The 18769-nt window shown below is 44.4% G+C and overlaps 2 long non-coding RNA genes across 9 annotated transcripts in view; one reads left to right on the top strand and one right to left on the bottom strand.

Annotated features, from left to right (window-relative positions):
- Positions 1-4507: 4507 nt before the first annotated feature.
- Positions 4508-18769, bottom strand: part of LOC102548175 (uncharacterized) — a 32907-nt gene continuing 18645 nt past the window's right edge. For 4 of the 8 annotated variants that reach the window (XR_591961.4, XR_010066053.1, XR_010066055.1 and 1 more), the window contains 6 exons: positions 14403-14468; positions 13226-13782; positions 8622-8756; positions 7328-7531; positions 4897-5055; positions 4508-4746 (listed from right to left, as the gene is read on the bottom strand). This is a non-coding gene — a long non-coding RNA (uncharacterized LOC102548175). Of the gene's footprint in view, positions 4747-4896; positions 5059-7327; positions 7532-8621; positions 8757-13225; positions 13783-14402; positions 14469-18769 lie in introns of all 8 variants that reach the window. The other 4 variants (XR_005503395.2, XR_010066056.1, XR_005503394.2 and 1 more) reach the window with 3 other exon arrangements.
- LOC134486709 (uncharacterized) lies at positions 11680-13092 on the top strand. The gene is made up of 2 exons (XR_010066058.1): positions 11680-12103; positions 12423-13092. It is a non-coding gene; the product is annotated as an uncharacterized LOC134486709 (long non-coding RNA).

Consider the following 18769-nt stretch of genomic DNA (forward strand, 5'->3'; position numbering starts at 1 on the left):
AACACTACTGTAATCAAGCAAATACGGAATGCTTGGTTCTAGTCATAGCCAAGTTTCTACAACCATTCAGGAGAGGTTAGGGAAGTTGTAGCTACAGATTTGGAGAATGAAAAATGAATGGAGACAGAAAATCTATGTGTGTATGCAACATGTGCTTATGTGTGTATGTGTCCATGTTTGTGTGCATGTCTCTCTATTGTGTATGTGTGTGCATCTGTATATGTGTGTATATGTGTGCATATGTGTGTTCAACATAAAAATGTTAGTATTAGGTAAAGTCATGAGAAAGAAGTCAGCTACAGAGAAAGAAAATCATCAGGAAATGAATGGTGGAGTCTGCATTAAGAGACAAACAGGAAGAAGATCCCTGCAAGAGAGAGAAAGAGAGGTTAGAAAGAGACCCAGACAAAATGGTAACTCAGGAGCCTGACATCAGTGCTTAAACCTGTGACTCAGAGATGGAAATAAGAAAAAGACCCTAGTGAACACCTCACAGATTTCTGAATAAATGAATGAGCTAGACAAGCAAAAACGATCACCAGTTACACACTTGTGACCATGGAGAACCTCACCAACGTGCTGCAAGGCCTCCAACCGTATGCCGAGGCTGAACTTCCTAGACTATCACATCATTAGCAGAACTAGAAAAATTATTTCTTGATCCATCAATCAGAAGAAGAAAAGGTAATGAGAACAACCCCGGGGAGGGTCAAATGTGCCTTGAGTCTGGGGTGCGGGTGGGGGTGGTGGAAGCACATGTCCTTGCATAATTGCAGGACGCATGTCCACAGGAAGGTTCTTTCCCAAGAGCAGGTCCCCTCCTCTGCCCTCACAGTACTGCACAGATAGAAGTCTCTCCGCATCAGCTCCTCAGCTGAAGTGTGGATGACACAGCTGAGGAAAGGGGATGTCTGGCCACAAAGGGAAACATGCAAGATCTGAGTTTTAAGATTAATACGTGTAGGGTTGGTAGAGCTCAGCATCTCAGTGCTGAGGGATTTTCAAGGACTGTTTCCTGGTGGGAGAGACCAGACCAGTAAAATTCTTTAGTTTTGAATGCTTAAAATTATCCCACAGACTGGAGTAAGCCCCTTTGGGTACCACGTCCACCCTCTGTGCCCCACCACATCAGCCTCTACCACTGAAAGTGAATGTGCCCTGAACAGCAACTCTGTTCCAACAGTCCTTACGGTAAGAAAACACTTCAGAAACTCATGGGCAGAAATGAGGAAACAAATACCAGGAAAGTCCTCCACCCACCTCCCATGAAAAGCCTACCTTGTGTTAACTGAAGTTCCCTAAGAAAAGCCACCTCTGCAAGGCTGACTGATGGGTTAGGAGCTCCATGATCACAGAGAAGTTGGGGGTGTTGCATGCTTTCTCAGCCCTGTTAAGAGCTATTCGCTACCCACCTTCGTGTGGCCTAATATCCCCGGGTGAAGTAAGGCCTTTTAGAATGCACAAACAGACCCCTGGATTCTGCCAAGAACAGCATCAGGTAGATGCCTGCTTTGCTGAGGTACACCTCCTGATGTTGCCACCAGCAAATTTCAATAGCATCTTGATTTATGACTGTTCTGTCACTCTAAAAACTTCATCAAACAGAAAGTAAAATAAAAAAAATTCATAAAACTGTCATCATATTGGACCGTGGAAATTGGGATGGCCTGGATGTGTTCCTGAGCCACAGTTGCTCATGTTTGACTCAAAAATAAAACCTCACTTGTCCCCCTGAGGTGAGAGCTGTGTCTTTCCGTCTTAGCTGTGAACAACATGATAGGTGATCACCTTACTGGGCAAGCCGTCTCCTGGGATGCCACCTTGTCTAAATACTGTTTATTTCTGTGTTTCCCAGTGGTTTTCCTGGCTTCTGTGACAGCCAAGCAAGGGAGAGATGGAGAAGGTAAGCCCAGGCAGGAAAGCAAGCAGAGCATTAGCAGGAGACCTTAGCTGAACTGTTCTCGGAGCTAAGCTAATGAACTCTCCTTCCAACACAGTTCCCATCTCCCCACTTCCAGAAGAGAAGAACACGGAGACAAAAGTAATCCAACAAATGACCTTGGGCTAATTAAATCAATAGTCCCTGCAAATTAGGTTTTTTAATGAAAGTGTTTTAAAGACCTTTAAAAAACTGGGGTTCATTCCTACGGGGGATAGCATTTGAGATAAATTATTGAGAAGGACAAAGAAAGGGAAAGAAACAAAATCATCTTCAATTGTCTAAAATGTCAATTACCATCTGGAAATGCTAACTAAGTGTGTAGCAGTTCCTCTCTGTTCCGATGAATGCTCAGAAATGCTTTCTTGGTGGCCAGCATCAACCATGAGGAAATCAATGTGGAAATCAGGAAGAAAATGTGGTGTTTGGTACTAAATATGTGTTTTTATTTTATTCAAGAGGAAACTCAAGAGTGTCCCTTTGCCACAAAAGGGAAGAAAATCCAATGACTGAATTGTTAGCTCTGGGCCAAAGGTCAGCATCCTTCAATGTATTCACCTTGAGCAAGGCCCTTGCCCTCACGCACACGCACGCATGCACACACGCACACGCACGCATGCACACACGCACACACGTGCTCTCTCATAGGTAGGTACCCCCTGTGCTGGTTAACTTTTGCCAACTTGACTAACTGGAGTCATTTGGGAAAGGGGAAACTCAAATAAGGAATTGCCTCCATTCGATTGTGGGCAAGTCTGAGGGGCAATTTCTTGCTTAATAACAGACATGAGAAAATCCAGCACTTTCACCAGACCCAGCGGGTGCCTCAGTCTGGGCCTTCTCCACCAGCAGACCTGTGAGAAATAAACTTCTATTTTCCATGAATGACCCTCTCTTATCATATAACAGCCCCAATGGACAGAGGTGGATGGCCACAGCCTAGCTGCCATCGGGGTCTGTGTCTATGTGAACTCTGCGTCAAACACACCCCTTGCCTTTAGCTCTCACTGAACCCTGTGTAAGATCCCACTTCCTGTGTTGCATTTTAATAGTTATTTAATCAAAGAGTCAAGAAAAGGGAGGAATAAAGATACTTCAGAATGCTTTGTGCTTTTTGCCCACTCCGTCATTCTGGAACCTACAACATGGGTCTGGGGAGAGGTGCCTGAATACTTTTAAGGGCTGTCATTCAAACAGCCATTGCTTTCCTGTATTCACAGAAAGCTAGTACAGTGCCTGGCAAAAGCAGCAAGGAAACTGCAGCCCGAAAGACAGCACAGCATCGACCAGCCCGACCAGCCCAAGACCAGGCACCTCCCTCTGAGTCTCTATTTCTCATGGAGATACCTGGTTCATTTACACTGCACTTTAAAAGCTTCCTTCTGGTCTGGCTTCCAGTGGCTTGAGTGTTGATTTATTTATTTCATTTCCATCCATCTTCTTGGTTTTTCTTTTCATTCACCCTATAAATTTTCTTGAAACACCTGGCCCAGGGTCAGGCACCCTGGCCAGAACAGAGTTCCAGTGCCAGCAGGTGGCTTCGCCAACCCCTGCTACCTTGTATCATATTTCAGACCCTAGCCAGTTGGCCAGTGTATAAATCAAAGCAGCTTCACAGCAAAAGTCAAGGGCAGACCCACTTCCTGGGAGAACTTCCCTTTGCAGCTATGCCCCTGCCTCGGTCATAAACATGGTCTCCAGTGGCGCCTTTCACCTTGATGAGAAATTCAAATTTTCTTAGGGAAGAGTGGCCCTGCAGGCAGAGAAATCTTAGCTCATCTCATGGGATCCTACTCTATCATAAATTTATCCTGGTTAATCCAAGAAGCCTGTGGTTTTGATTTGTGTGACCAAACATCTTAAATCTCACTGCTAACTACAGGTCCCTAAATCTAACTGTTTTTGCTGACAAAAGCCAAAATTCTGGAAGGTCCAGACTGCGGGACATTTTTATTTTATTTTATTCTATTTTATTTTATTTTTCTGTGGAGTAGATGTTTTACCTCTGACCTCTCTGTTTAGACAATATCTTTTAAATGCTGATATTCCTATATTAGATGACCCAACTTACAAAAGCTGCATTCCTATCTTGGTCCCACTTTCTTCACTGCAATGAGTTTGCTGATGGATCTCACACACAGACACACACACATACACAGAAACACACACACACAGACACACACACACATACACAGAAACACACAGACACACACACACATACACAGAAACACACACACAGACACAGACACACACACACACACACACACACACACACACACACACATATACACAGACACACACACACTCTGTCCAGTTTGTTTCAAGAGACTCTAAATTGATTTTTCTCAAAACAATTGTTCTGGGACCTTTCCGTCCTTGGAGTGTTTTATGAGAAACAAAAGGATGAGGACAACTACAAGGACCATCTCCAGCACCTGTCCTCTCAGAAACAAAGCCTGGTGTAGGTTTAGATTTCTCAAAACCTAATTAGGGTTCTTTAACACTTCAACCTCCCTTCTAGCCCACCACCTACCAGAGGCAGGGAAATAGAAAAGACGATAAGAAACATGGGTTGTAGACTTGTTTAGAAGTAGGGAAGATCCCAAATTTTGTTGTCAGGATATCAACAGTCTAGACCAAAACATCAAATACAAGCCAGTAGCAGCAGTTCTATCCAGAAGAAACCTTGAGGCTCCCCCAAATTAGCACGAGTCCACAGAAGCATCAAGAAGCAACCAGGGTATCACCAGAATTTCTTGGGCAAGTTGTTTTCTATGAAGTCACGACAAGTGAAGATCAGCAATGCTCTGCAAGGAGAAACAGTGAAAGAGCTTCATCATGCTACATGTGGGGTTAGATTTATATGCTTTTTAAATGTCATGTGTCCTCTCACATGTCTGCTTCAGCAAAACATCACATGACATAACTGAGTCTCCAAAGAAACCAGAAATTCCCACCTCAGCCTAGTGTGGGCTACGTGCCCACCACTGGAAAGGTCATTGTGAATCCATCCTTGCTCCTTTTGTTCCAACACCACTCTTTAATTGCACATACTGTGAGGGTTTGCATGTGTTGCTTCATTTCTCTTGCTGTGCTTAAAATATCCTGACAAGAAGCTACTGAGGAAAAAGGGGATAATTTTAACTCAGAAGTCCAGGTGATAGTCCATGATCTCAGAGAGTTCACAGCAGCTTGTGATTGAAGCAGCTGGACACCCACAGTCAAGAGAAGTAAGAAATCAATATAAACATGCTTACACTCAGCATTCCTTTCTCCACTCCCAGACAGCTCAGAGGATGGCGCCACCCACAGGGGTCCTCCCATCTCGGTTGACATAATCAAGACAACCTCCTACAGATGTGCCCATAGGCCAACCTGATATAGGCATTAAGAATCTCATTGAGATTCTCCTTCCAGGTGATTCTAGATTGTGTCAAATTGACAATTAAAACTAACCCTCACAATACATCTTTGAGTTTAAAGTGAATTTCTCAGACAGCAAATAAGTGTGTCTTGTTTGATTACCTAGTGTGTCCCTCTGTCAGTATGCTTAGACTGTTTGTATTTAATATAAATTAATCTGGTTGAATTGATATTTACTATAGTTTGGGTTTGTTTTCTGTCTTTTCTTGCTTTGGTTTATTCTATTTTCTGCCTTCATGGGGATAAATTGGATGTTTTTTCTGATTACATTTTACCCTCACTATTGGCTTCTTTATGGGTTTTTATTCTGTATAGTCACCCTCTACATACAACATCTCTTTAATAAATTAGCGTCTATCTTGAAGTGCTATCACATCATATTATGTGCTGCATGAGGACTACTCATACTACACACCTGATCCTTACTCCAGCCCCAAAAGCACTGGCACTTTTGCTATGAATGTGAGGTACACTAACTTAGGCATGACTTTAGACAATCAGTTCTCTTTTAGGACAGACAAAAATGAGAAAAATTAACTTTATAAGTCTTCATTTATGTTATTTCTGAAAATCATTTATTATCATACTTAAAATTTTTTGCTAACAATCATATTTCTTCCTCCTAAACAACTTCATTTAACATTTCATGAAGTAGTGCAGGCATGCTGGTAATAAGTTCTTGCTCAGTTTTTGCCTATTTTCCCTGCTGTTTTTAAAAGACAGTTTTGCAGGGTATAGAATTCTGATTTGACCAACTAACTTTCTCAGTCAACATTTCTAATATGATTTTCTACCGCCTCTGACTGCTCAGTAAAGCAAAACAATAGACATTTGCTTTCTCTAAGATGTGTAGGCTAGAATTTATAGATTCCAAGTGAGGGCACTCTTCTTGCGGGAGCTGCTCTGTTGCTATATTATCACATAACCTTCCCCTATGCACTTGGGCAGACCTCTGTCTCTCCCTTCCCTTTTAATGCGGACAACCAGTCTTATTGGATCCAATTCCTTTCCTAATAATTTCAGCTAATCTTTATTGCCCGAAAATTTGCCAAATTTGTAAATATTGTCACAACTAATGGCTAGGAATGTCACATATAAATATGGGGGAAACATGGGTCAGTCCAGAGTACACAATTTCTGTTGAGATATCAGCCACTGGGCTCATGGTTTCTCTGTGTAGGACACACCTTTATTTCTCTGCTTATCTTTCTTTTTTTTTTTTTTCTTTTTTTTCGGAGCTGGGGACAGGGCCTTGCCCTTGCTAGGCAAGCGCTCTACCACTGAGCTAAATCCCCAACCCCTGCTTATCTTTCTTTATGATTAGTCTTTAGCAATTTAAATACACTTCTTAGGTTCAGGTACTAAGGCATTTTTCTTGATTTTCTCAGAGATGTAAGATCTGTGGTTTAGTGTTCACCATTGATTTTAGAAGTCACAGTCACTCTCTGTTCAATGTTTCTTTTGCCTTATTACTTCTCTTTTCTCCTTACAGTTCTACTTCCATATATATCATGCCACTTTCTGTTGTTCCACATCTTTCAAATGCTCTGTTCTACATTTTCTCTCTGTATTTTTGTCAGGGTTATTTCTGTTGACCTGTATCAAGCTTCACATCTTCCCTCTCTAGCATCACATCTATCAACATGCCTGAAAATTGTCATCCAATTTTCTTACACTCCATTTCTCCACTGAAAGGCCTCACCTTCCCACAGGAAAGGACATGTTCTCTCTACAACTCTTGAGTATCTTAATAGTAAGCACCATGAACACCCTAGCTGATGGTCCTAACCTGTCACAACAGGATTTGGTTTTGTCCACCACATCACTTCATAACAGTGTTGTGGGCTTAGATTTTTCAAAACCTACTTTTTTTTTTAACAGTTCTTAAATGCTTCAACCTCCCTTCTAGCCCACCAACCAGAAGTAGGGGAGAAAGAAGGTTAAAAAGAAAGGGGGGTTATAGACCTGTTCAGAAGCAGTTTCTTGGAGCAATTTCACTCTTCATTGTCAGGATACCAGCAGTTCAATTCAATAACAAACACCAAACATGCATCAGTAGGGGCAGTTCAATCCAACAGAAACAGCAAGGCTTCACCGAATCTGCACGAGTCAGCAGAAGCTGCCAGTATCAACCAGAATACTACAGGAAGTTCTTTGGCATGTTTCTTTCTACAAAGTGAAAGCCAATAAAGACTAGTGAGGACCAGCAAAGAAGTGAGACCAGTGAAGTATCGCATGTCCTAGCAAGGCAAGAGCCTCCTTTCGCTGTTTGTGAGATTCTAGTTATATTCTTTCTAAACATCACACACTCTCTCAAGAATCTGTTTTCAGCAAAACATCACATGCCCTCTCACAAGTCATCTTCCAGAGAAGTACCATGTGACACAACTGAGTTCTTTAAAACAAACAAACAGAAATCTTTATTTCACAGTGTGCTGTGTTTCTTTTGTGCGCCTTGTAATTTTGTTGAAATCTAAACATCATATGGAGCTAGCAGGGAATGAGCAGAGTGTCTGTGCCTTGGCTTTGTTGGCCAAGCTCTCAGATTATGTGTTAGAAAGTTCTGTCATACCAGTCAGAATGTAGTTGGAATGAGTGTGTTACTATGGCTACTCTCAGAATATGGCAGACTCCAAACTTTTAGTGACTACTTACATTTACAGATGGGGTTGAGAGACAAAGATGTCTATTCTACTCAACCTTCAATCCTCTTTTTCTCATGGCCACCTCATAAGACTTTCTCCCCTCCCAACTTTTCTTTTGTTGCCTAACAGCAATTAGGCTGGTGTAGAAGGTTCTCTGTTGCTCTGACTCAGCTGGAGTCATGGATATGAGGGTGGCCCTAGATCTTGGGCGGGGTCTTCTCAGGAACCCTGCCCTACTCCCAGTAGCAGAAAACCTTGAATGGCTGACCCCCTCTCTTTTGGAAAAGACCTCTTTTCTGTTCCCTTCTTTCAGAGCCAGGGTTTCTCACTGATGTTATGGGTGTGACTGGGTTTACCATTTTCCCCTTTGAGGCTTATCAGCTGATATACAAGGGATATGGGCAATGAGGACCCAGAGGCTACAAGTCTTTGCCACAGCCCCCATCCTTCCTAGCTCTACATGGTGAGGAACCTTTTCCATGAGTTTTCTGTTTTTTGCCTTTTTTCAGAGCATCCTCACAGAGCTGTAAAGCACAGTCCTTTGAAGAATGAGTCTCTGTTACTCCAGGGGACTACGATCTCATCACAGTCCACATCGGGCTTGAATACCTTACCAGAAATTTTGTCTCCTGTGTGGTAGCTTCTGTTCAAAAGGGATGAGAGCTCTTGTCTTATCTCTCTTTAGACAGTCCTAGTTTTCCTTGGGTGTCTGGTGAGCTGATGTCCTATGACTTTAGCTTTCTAAAGAACTAAAGAAACGTAGTTAATGAGCCATCAGTTGACTTTTTATTGTTGTAAAGGTGGCTTTGTACGTCCTCTGGAAAGATGGAGAACTCTTCATCAAAAACCATGGCTGAAGGAACGACCTTTAATGGAACTTACAGTAGAGACTTGGGTGAGTGGCCCAAGAGAGCTAACTGGTGTGATGTACGTGCACACTGGAAAACTAAACCCAGAAAATATTTAAGATGCTGCTGCATAGAGTGGCAGAGAAAGAAGCTGTTCTTTATAATAAAATAAAATGATACAAAATAAAGTGGCACATAATAGAATGGCATGATTGTATTCAGGGGAAGCAGACTGACATGGGTGAGCATCAGTTGTTAACATACAGGATGGAAGCTGTTTAGAAACATTTTCAAATACCCACACTGCCATCATTTCTCTACAAGATGCTCATTGTAAAACACTGAATGGTTCCAATATGTATAATGAGGAACATTTTGAGTACAGTAAGAATGTTTCATGTGCTTATGTTGAGTTGTTTTCAGTTAGCAATTTGCAGTCTTTTGGGGAGTCACCTAAGACCATCAGAAAACACAGATATTTATATTATAATTCATAGCAGTAGCAAAGTTATAGTTATGAATTAGCAACAGAAATAAATTTATGGTTGGAGGTCACCATAACAAGAGGAAGTGTATTAAAGAGTTGCAGAATTAGGAAGGTTGATAGTCCCTGGGATAAGTGAATGCAGAAATCAGCTTCCAGCTTAGCTGGTACATATAATACAGATGTGCACACATATACATGCAAGCATCCATGACACACCCGCGCCCCCTGCAAGGATCTTCTGTTGCTCTAGCTTGCCTTATAAGTGTTACACATCCACACCGGTCATGACCTTCAACCTCAGGTACCTTAATCCTTCCTCAGCACATCCCATAATTCTTGGTTCAGATCTTTTCAGCATTATGGCCATGAGTGACCTTCAAACTTCTCAAGGTCAGTTGCCATGCTCTGCTGAAAATTGCTCTTGGCATCTGCTCCTAAGCTAATGCTCTGGTCCAGTGAGCCAACAGCAGGTTCTAGAAGGGAAACAGGAAAGATTCCTGTAGTACCCACCGGCTACCTACCCATTTAACATTGTGAAGTGGGCTGTGATTGTTGTTATTGGCCAACTTTCTAACTATGTTACTAATGTTTCAGAGTGTTACTCCTCTAATTCATTTTCACATAAGCCTTGGGAACGCTTTAGGAAAGTGCATGCTACCTTAGCAGAATTGGCTGGGTGGACAATGATTTGGGAGAGTAACAAGATTCCCACCTTTGTATTATATACATCTGTGTTATATAGTAAAGAAAACCCATAGAAGACTGGGAAGTCAGGGCCATAGGGCAGGCCTCGAGTGTCCTCACAGGCTGCTCACTGGACCTCTACAGCTAGGCACTATGCCTAGCAACCCATAGGACTGTCTACTATTCTGCAACTGTGGGAAAGCCCTGAATCTAAATAATCGTGGGTAAGAGTCTCCTCTTAGGAACTGGAAGTGTTGATCACCTTAGTAAAGGTTCTATGGGATTCTCGCTGGCATACAAGCTGTGTCACGGAGTTGACCTGAGTTTCTGAAGAAGACATTTTATTGGGAGCATCCACGGTTATCGCAGGTAGAGTCCTCCTAGACTCCACATCAAGATGGATGGATGGATGGATGGATGGATGGATGGATGGATGGATGGAAGGGTAGGTGGGTGGATGGGAGTCTAGAATACAGTCAGAGTGTACTTGTGAGTGCTAGGAAGCAAATAAAGCAGTGAGCGGGGGGATGAAACTGCTGGGGTTGGCTCCCATGGCAGACTTGGGATCGTTCCTGTTTCCCTTAGAGAACCTGTTGTTGACTCACTGCAGCACATGAGCTAATGGAGACGCTGCCATGATCAGGTACCCAAGGGGCAACTGTCAGCAGCAGCCTAGATCAGGTCATCTGTATGCTTGCCGTTAGATCACCTAGGTCATCTCCCATGTCAGTGACTCTGCAGAAAGCTTATTTTTTCTAGCATTTGTTGAGGTGTTATCAACAAATAAGAATCACATATAATTACCACTTACTAAGTGATGTCTTTTTTTTCTTTTTAATTTGGCAGTACTGAGGCTCAAGCACAGCATCTTGAACATGTCAAACAAGCACTCTACCTCTGAGCAGCACCCCCAAGGGGATTTCTTGATCTATGTATGTTATTATCACAATCCAGCTTGTCAGTACATCTACTACCTCAACATGATTATGTGGCATGTGGTGAATGTTTGAGATCTGTTATCTTAGCCAATTTTAAGTGTATGGTCCCATTAATGACAGTCTCTTTGGTAGACATTAGATTGCCCAAACTCACTATAACTGAACTTTCATGCAGTGCAGCCAACACTACCCTATTTCTTGCATGGTGGTGAATAGAGAAATGAGCTTATAGACAAAGGAGCAAAATAATCCAGGTAGCAGGTGGGAGGCCATTATTAGGTGTCAAAGTCAGAGTAGAAACAGTAGTGGTGTTGACTTGGTACTGAGTCTGAAAGCAACGTAGGAAACAGAGTCTCAATCTTGAATTACTGTGGAGCCACAAGGAAGGGTAGATGTGACCATCTAGTACCTCAGTGTTTAACAAAGTACCTGACTCACAGCTAAAGCTCATGGAAGTTATGGTGGCACCAGGAGTAGCAAGGGAGGGTCTGAGGCTAGTGAAGGAGCACTGTAATAAAATTGGAAATGGTGGTAATAATGCATGGTGGTGGTGGCATAGGTAGGTAGTATATTGCTGACAGAGGACAGTACTGATGTGGTACCAATGCAGTGCAAGAAAGATGGAGGCAGCTTGATGATAACCATGGTGATGAGTAGCATTGTGGTAGCAAAGCATGAACCCATGGACTATTTTTCTCATCTCTACTATTTCCATCCCAGTCCAAGGCATCACCAGCTGATGACCTTTCAACTGTCAACTTTGACCTGGCCCTCCCAGTGCAATCTCAAGCTAACTTGTCATAATGCAAATCTGAGCATATTACCCTTCTGACTCGAGTATTTTATCCTTTTCTCACTGTTCCCAGGGTCAATCTCCTAGCCCCAAAGGGGGAAGACTCCATCCCTACCTCAGCCAAGGTTAATGACAATGCACGAGTGAGCCTGAGAAGGCAGCTGACTCGTGGGGCAGATACGAGGATCCTCAAGCCGTGACGAGGGGGCACTTACAAAACAACACCCAGGCCACAGTACAAGCACAAAAATGCTTCCGAGCTGAAGTCAACAGCACATTGACGAGATCACACGCCATGGCCAAGCCAGTTCACTCCAAGAATGCAATGGCAGCTCACCTCACCCAGGTCAGTAAATATAACACAAGAGTAGTCTCAAGGACAGAAATCACATTATCCAAACAGATTCAGGAAAGCTCTTTGACTACATTTAACAGTACTTTGTGATTTAAAAAAAAAAAAGCTGAAGCTATAGAAGGGGGATAAATGGGAAACTCCCAAATTGTCTAAAGCCCAATGATACATATTTTTGTAGTAAAAGGGGAATAGATTTAATAGGATGTGCAGAAGTCATTGTGCATAGTGGGGAAAGACATATTTTAAATAAGCTTAATATGTATATGCATATATTTATATATAATTGATATAAAATATACTTTTTAATCAGGTTCCATTGTGCCTAGCTCAGAACATGTCCTTGCCAGCAGATACTGAAGATGTATAGGCAAGGTCAAATTTCACATACGGTAAGCAGATCCAGAAAACCCAGGAACACAAGACCCTCAACTGATGTAGCACCTGGGAAGAGCCTGCATGGCTAGCGTGAGCATCTTGGGAAATGGGGACACAGCTATGATGCTCAGATGTGACTGCACACAGCTACACGTGAGTGTCATCTATGGCCGTAGTCCTTTGAGGATTAATCCCTTGGGTCCCTTTGGTCTCTTTGGAACTAGAAACTCCCACAGCCATCCTTCTCTAACTTCCCAAACTGTGGGAAACGGGACAAAACCCCTGAAAGTGTCCAGACTCACCCTCCATCTCTCCACCTCTCTCAGTGAGGTGACCTATCACCTCCTCTCCATCAAGACAAACAAAGGGACTTCGCCCACCTCACAAAATAAAGCAAGTGAGGAAGATTTACTGAAGGTGGTTACAAAAGAGAAGAGAGCTGAGCACTTAAGTCAGAACTCCATTGTTCTGAAACAAGAGGCATGCAGGCTCTCAAAAGCTAGGGAAAGAAGATGTGTGTGTGTGTGTGAGTGTGTGTGTGTGTGTGTGTGTGTGTGTGTGTGTGTGTGTGTCTGTGTCTGTGTGTGTGTCTGTGTGTGTGTGTGCATGCTAATTGCCTTTACCCAAAGATAAAACAAACATCTCTCATGGTAACTGCAAGTGGTGCCCTGCAACTTGGAATGAGGTACCTGCCCGTTTTGCTTCCTACCCTCCCAGGAAACTAAACAAGAGCACTACCTGCTTTCCGGCCTGGAGAACAACGTTCTTGGTTGTAACACAGCAGCCAATCCTCAGTTACTTCTCATAGGGGCAGAAAGGGTTTAAAGTGGGAAGATTTTTTTTTATTTATTTACATTCCAGTCATTGCCCTCCCTTCCCAATGCCCCCTCCCACAATTCCTCATCCCATTCCTCCTCCCCCTTGCCTCCAAGAGGGTGATCCTCCCACCAGGCCTCCCCCCTTCCCTGGGGCCTCAAGTCTCTTGAGAATTAAATGCTTTTTCTCCCACTGAAGCCTGACCAGGCAGACCTCCTCTATGTATGTGACAGGGGCTCAGACCAATCCGTGTGTGCTCCTGGTGGTGACTCAGTCTCTGGGAGCTCCCTGGAGTCTGGGTTAGTTGAGACTGCTGGTCTTCCTATGAGGTCATTCTCCCCTTCAATTTCTTCAATCCTTCCCCTAATTCAACCACAGGGGTCGCCTCCTTCAGTCCAATGGTTGGATGTAAGTATCTGCATCTGTCTCAGTCAGTTGCTTGCTGGTCTTCTCGGAGGACAGCCTTGCTAGGCTCCCGTCTGTAAGCAAACCATAGCATCAGTAATAGTACCAGGCCTTGGTGCCCACCTCCCTCCATGAGATGAATCCCAAGTTGGACCACCTTCCTTCAGTCTCTTATCCATTTTTGTCCCTGCAGTTCTTTTAGACTGGAACAATTCTTAGTCAGAATTTTTGACTGTGGTTTAGTAATCCTGTCCCTCCACTTGAGGCCCTGTCTATCTAATGAAAGTGGACTTGAGTTCCCTCTTCCCACTTTTGGGCATTTTGGCTAAGTTCACCCCCATTGAGTCTTGAGAGTCTCTCACCTTCCAGGTCCCTGGGACTTTCTAGAGGTTCCCTCTACCCCACCCACACTGCTGCATATCTCCATTCATTCTCCTGGCCCTCTGGGCTTCTCTCCTGTTCCCCCCACACACCTGATCCTGTTCCCCCTTTCCCCCTTTCCCCTTTCCCTCCCCTCTCCCACCCTGGTCTCTCCTTCCCTCTGCCTCCTGTGATTGTTTTCCTCCCACTTCTAAGTAGGATTGAAGCATCCTCAGTTGGACCTTTCTGCTTGTTACATTTCTTATGGTCTGTGTGTTGTATTCTAGGTATTCTGGACTTTTTGGCTAATACCCACTTATCAGTGAGTACATACCATGCGTGTCCTTTTGGGTCTGAGTTGCCTCACTCAGGATGATATTTCTTAGTTCCAGTCATTTGCCTGCAAAATTCATGATGTCCTTCTTTTTAATAGCTGAACAGCATTACATTGTATAAATCAACACATTTTCTGTATCCATTCTTTGATTGAGGGACTTCTAGCAAAGTCAAGTAGAAGAGAGACCTGGGGTCAGCATCATCACACCTCAGCCCCTTTCTCCTTTCTCACCAGAGCAAATAAAACAAAACCCATGACAATGTAGCCAAAGATTACACTCACCTGCCAGATCCAGTCTCCCATGGTAGACAAGCCTGGGGCAGTATGGGTAAGAGGCAGTACTGAGGGCACCAAGATGACCAATGCTTCCCTTAGAAGAACTAAACCACACAAGCTTTGTCTTAGCTTATCTACGATAGGTGTAAGAAAGGGAGGTCAGGGCTGAGGTCAAGAGAAACTGGGGAGACAGCTCAATGGGTAAAAATAGCTGTCCCTCAAGCATGAGGCCCTAAATTCCGCCAGCTCCGATGACCACCGTGCTGCAGCTGGCTGACATTCAGGACTCAAGAAATCCTTGTGGTCTCTGACAAACCAGTATGGCTGGAAAGCAAATGGCTTCATGAGAGAGCCTGTCTCCAGAGAATAAGGCAGAGTGACAGAGGAGAGCATCTGTCAACTTTCTCCATCCTCTGCATGTATACATATGTGTGTGTGTATGTGTGTGTGAGAGAGAGTGTGTGTGTGTGTGTGTGTGTGTGTCCACACACACCACGCATTTTGCCCAAGAATCTGCCTAGGAAATAGGCACACTTCTGACCCACTCATGTGGAAGAAGAAGAATCAGGCAGTCCAGTAAGAACACCCTCTTCCTCCTCGGCTAGACAAGAGGAAGTGGCTGTGTTGCGCTGTTCTTTCTGTTAGTTCTCCCACATGAAATAACTGATATTATACCAAGCTTGTCCCGGAATGCATTCACCTCAGCTAGGGGCTTCCTAGTCAGATAGTCTTAGCCTGACCAATGGCAGCCCACAGCAAACCAATTATTAAGTTTAACATTTGCACCAAAAATAAATAACATTAAAATTCATCAAGGCCATACCACAAATCTGGCAGCGTGAGGCATCTATGCCTCTGCCCAGCTCTTCCAAGCACTCTGTCCTCCAAGTAACGAGGCGGTCTCTGCTCAACACAAATCAGAGTTGACTGTATTGTATTTCCCATTTAGATGTGATTGTAGCACCATTAGGGGGAGAATACCCAGTCAGCTTTTTGTCACCAATGAAGTCAATCTCAAGAAATAAAAGGCAATGAAATTTCCTTTACCATGAGGCATGGTGTGCAGTCTTTGGGGACTTGAAATAGCAACACGGGCAGTAGCAATGGTGCCAAACGCTGGGATGTCGAGGCCACAGGCTTCTCTTACATGCCGTTTCCGCTCCCCTCTGTGAACAGCTGCCTCTGAAATCCACCAGAGCTCAGTTCTTTATATTCCAGGGACACTCCCTGGGTGAGCTTTAATTAGTGGTCAAATATAAGCCCTGATAAGTCTAAGAGGATGACAATTTATTCTTGTGGCCTTTAATCAATACTCTAGGACCCCACCCCCACCCCCGGGGAGCCAGTAACTCGTTATTTACTGTTTAATTGCTTCTATTCTATTTTAGCCCACAAAGAATCTTTGGGAAGTTGGGGAGGTGGCTGCAGCCCCTGCAGTCCAGAAGGTACTAGGGAAATCACTGGGTGGGCGTTGCCCTTTGTCCTCCAGACTCCTTATTGTGCGCATGTCAACTAGCTCTAGCAGCCCTTCCTTCTCCCCAGCACCCTGGACAGGAGAAGGCAGAAAGGGATCAATATAGTTCACTAAGGGCGCCAGCATCATTCTACTGAGCTGCACTTAAACATGAAGCACAATGGTCTCTAGGACCAGAGACGCCTTCACACCAGCTTGTGATGCCCAGGTGTCTGGGCTCTTGTGTCAACTCATGGGCCTGCAGGAAAGCACGGTGTTCATCAGATCCACTCATGACAGAGGTGAGGAACCCTCAGCTCCCAGGTAGTGGAGCACAGGACAAGCCGAGCTTCCCATTTCCCTCATCTTGGCTCAGGTTCCTGGCCTGGCTTATAGAACTATGCTCTGACCTCTCAGATCACAGCTCATTCAGAGTGATAGCCACTGGGGAGGGCCCTGGCTGACAAATTCCTAAAATCTTTAAATACAAGAATGCCTCCGAATTTCCAACGGTAACAGTATAAACACAAAAGAAGTGGTTCAGAATCTACGGGGACAAGATTACAGGAGAACTGTTTTCTCATCTAGGACAAGCTTTGTGACTGCTTCAGGGTCCCACCAAGATCAAATGCACATCATTGTCCCAGGTCCGTCATGCATTAAAGGGGACCCTTGGGAGTCTCCAAGGACTGACATTATTACTGATGTGTGCTTACAGACAGGAGCCTAATATGGCTGTCCTCTGAGAGGCCCAACAAGCAGCTGACTGACACAGATACTTACACCCAACCAATGGACTGAAGTTGGGGACCCCTGTGGTTGAATTAGGGAAAAGCTAGAAGAAGTTGAGGAGGAGGGCAACCCCATGTGAAGACCAGCAGTCTCAACTCACCTGGATCCTGAGATCTCAGACACTGAGCCACTAACCAGGCAGCACACATGAGCTGGTCCAAGGCCCCTGACACATATACAGGATAGGACTGCCTGGTCGGGCCTCAGTGACGCTCCTAACCCTCAAGAGAATTGAAGCCCTAGGGAGTGGGGGGGAACAGGTGGGTGGGAGGGCATTCGCAGGTGGGGACATCCTCTTAGAGCTGGGAGAGGAGGAATGGAATGAGAAACTGTCGGAGGGCAAACTGGGAGGGGGATGACAACTGGATAATAAAAAGAAAAGATTAAAGATAATAAATTTTTTTAAGGTGGGGGACATTTGGCAGCTGAGTGAGCAAACACCGTTTATTCATCTCACTCAGAGTTCTGTGCAAACTTGAGGAGGTGACCAGTTTAAACAAATGTCACCCTACCATCACAGAAAGAGGCAGACTCATTCCTGTGTGTGTCCCTCAGTCTAAGCACTCCCTGGATGACCACCTTCCTTATAGAAGATGGCAATGGGTTATTTCTGCAACACAAAAATAAACACACACAGCTGTACACACAGGGAAAGAAGAAAATTGCCCCAATGTAAACATGGTAGTGACAGTGAATGCAGAAGGCAGAAGAGGGAGGTGCTTCTCTGACTTGCCGCCGCCTGCTTTCTCCCTCATCCCAGTGGGACATCCACATAAGACATGAGCCCAGTCATAGCCTTTCCTCTGCTTGACCAACGCTTCTCGTCCTTTCACCCACACCAGAGTGGCCCTGAACAAGTCTTAGACATGGCTCTTCCTCAGTTCCCAGGAGGTCAGTGGGTCGCTCAGGTCAGGATCCAACAGTGCTGGCTGGCTGCCATATCCAACAGGATAATGCCACTAGAGGGACAAGAAGGCTTCCTCATTCATAGATTAGTGTGGCTATGGGTGAGCTCCCAGTTAAGAAACTGCTGGGGAGAGGGATGCAAGGGCAAAAGGAATTCTTTAAGAATCCGCAGCCCTGCTTCATGACCTGCAGATCCCCACCACTGCACAGCAGGAAAGGGCTGTCCCTCTGAGGAGACACTACCCTCAGCACAGCTGTTAAAGCTAAGATCCTGCTGCAGGCTGGCTGAGATCAGTCTCACCCTGCATCTCCTGCTTCCAGTCCTCCTGCAATTACCCATTCCCGAGAGCTTCGTTTCTCTTCCTCATCCTGCAGGGTCCTGTTTTCTCTCTGAGCTTTAAACTCTAGCAGCAGTCACTCCAAAGAACCCCACTCCCTGTTTGACTGCAAGGGACTCAACACACATGCACACACACTACTCACACATACCACTCACACATACCACTCACACATACCACTCACACACACACCACGCACATACATACACACATGCACACACATACACACGCATGCACACGCAAACCACTCACACATACATACACTCCCACATACGCAGGTACACACAAACATACATACACAAACACACACCACTAACACATACATACACTCACACACATACTACTCACACATATATACACTCACACATACTCAAGTATACACAAACATACATAAACACAACATACACTCACACCACAAATTCAAACACATACCACACACATTCATACAAACCGCAAACTCACCCATACACTACACACAGACGTACACGAACATGCATACATACCATATACTCACACACACACATACTCAAATATTCACATATACACACAACACACACACACACACACACACACACACACAAAACACACACACCTAATGC

This window comes from Rattus norvegicus, chromosome 4 (assembly GCF_036323735.1).
Source record: "Rattus norvegicus strain BN/NHsdMcwi chromosome 4, GRCr8, whole genome shotgun sequence".
Lineage (NCBI taxonomy): Eukaryota > Metazoa > Chordata > Mammalia > Rodentia > Muridae > Rattus > Rattus norvegicus.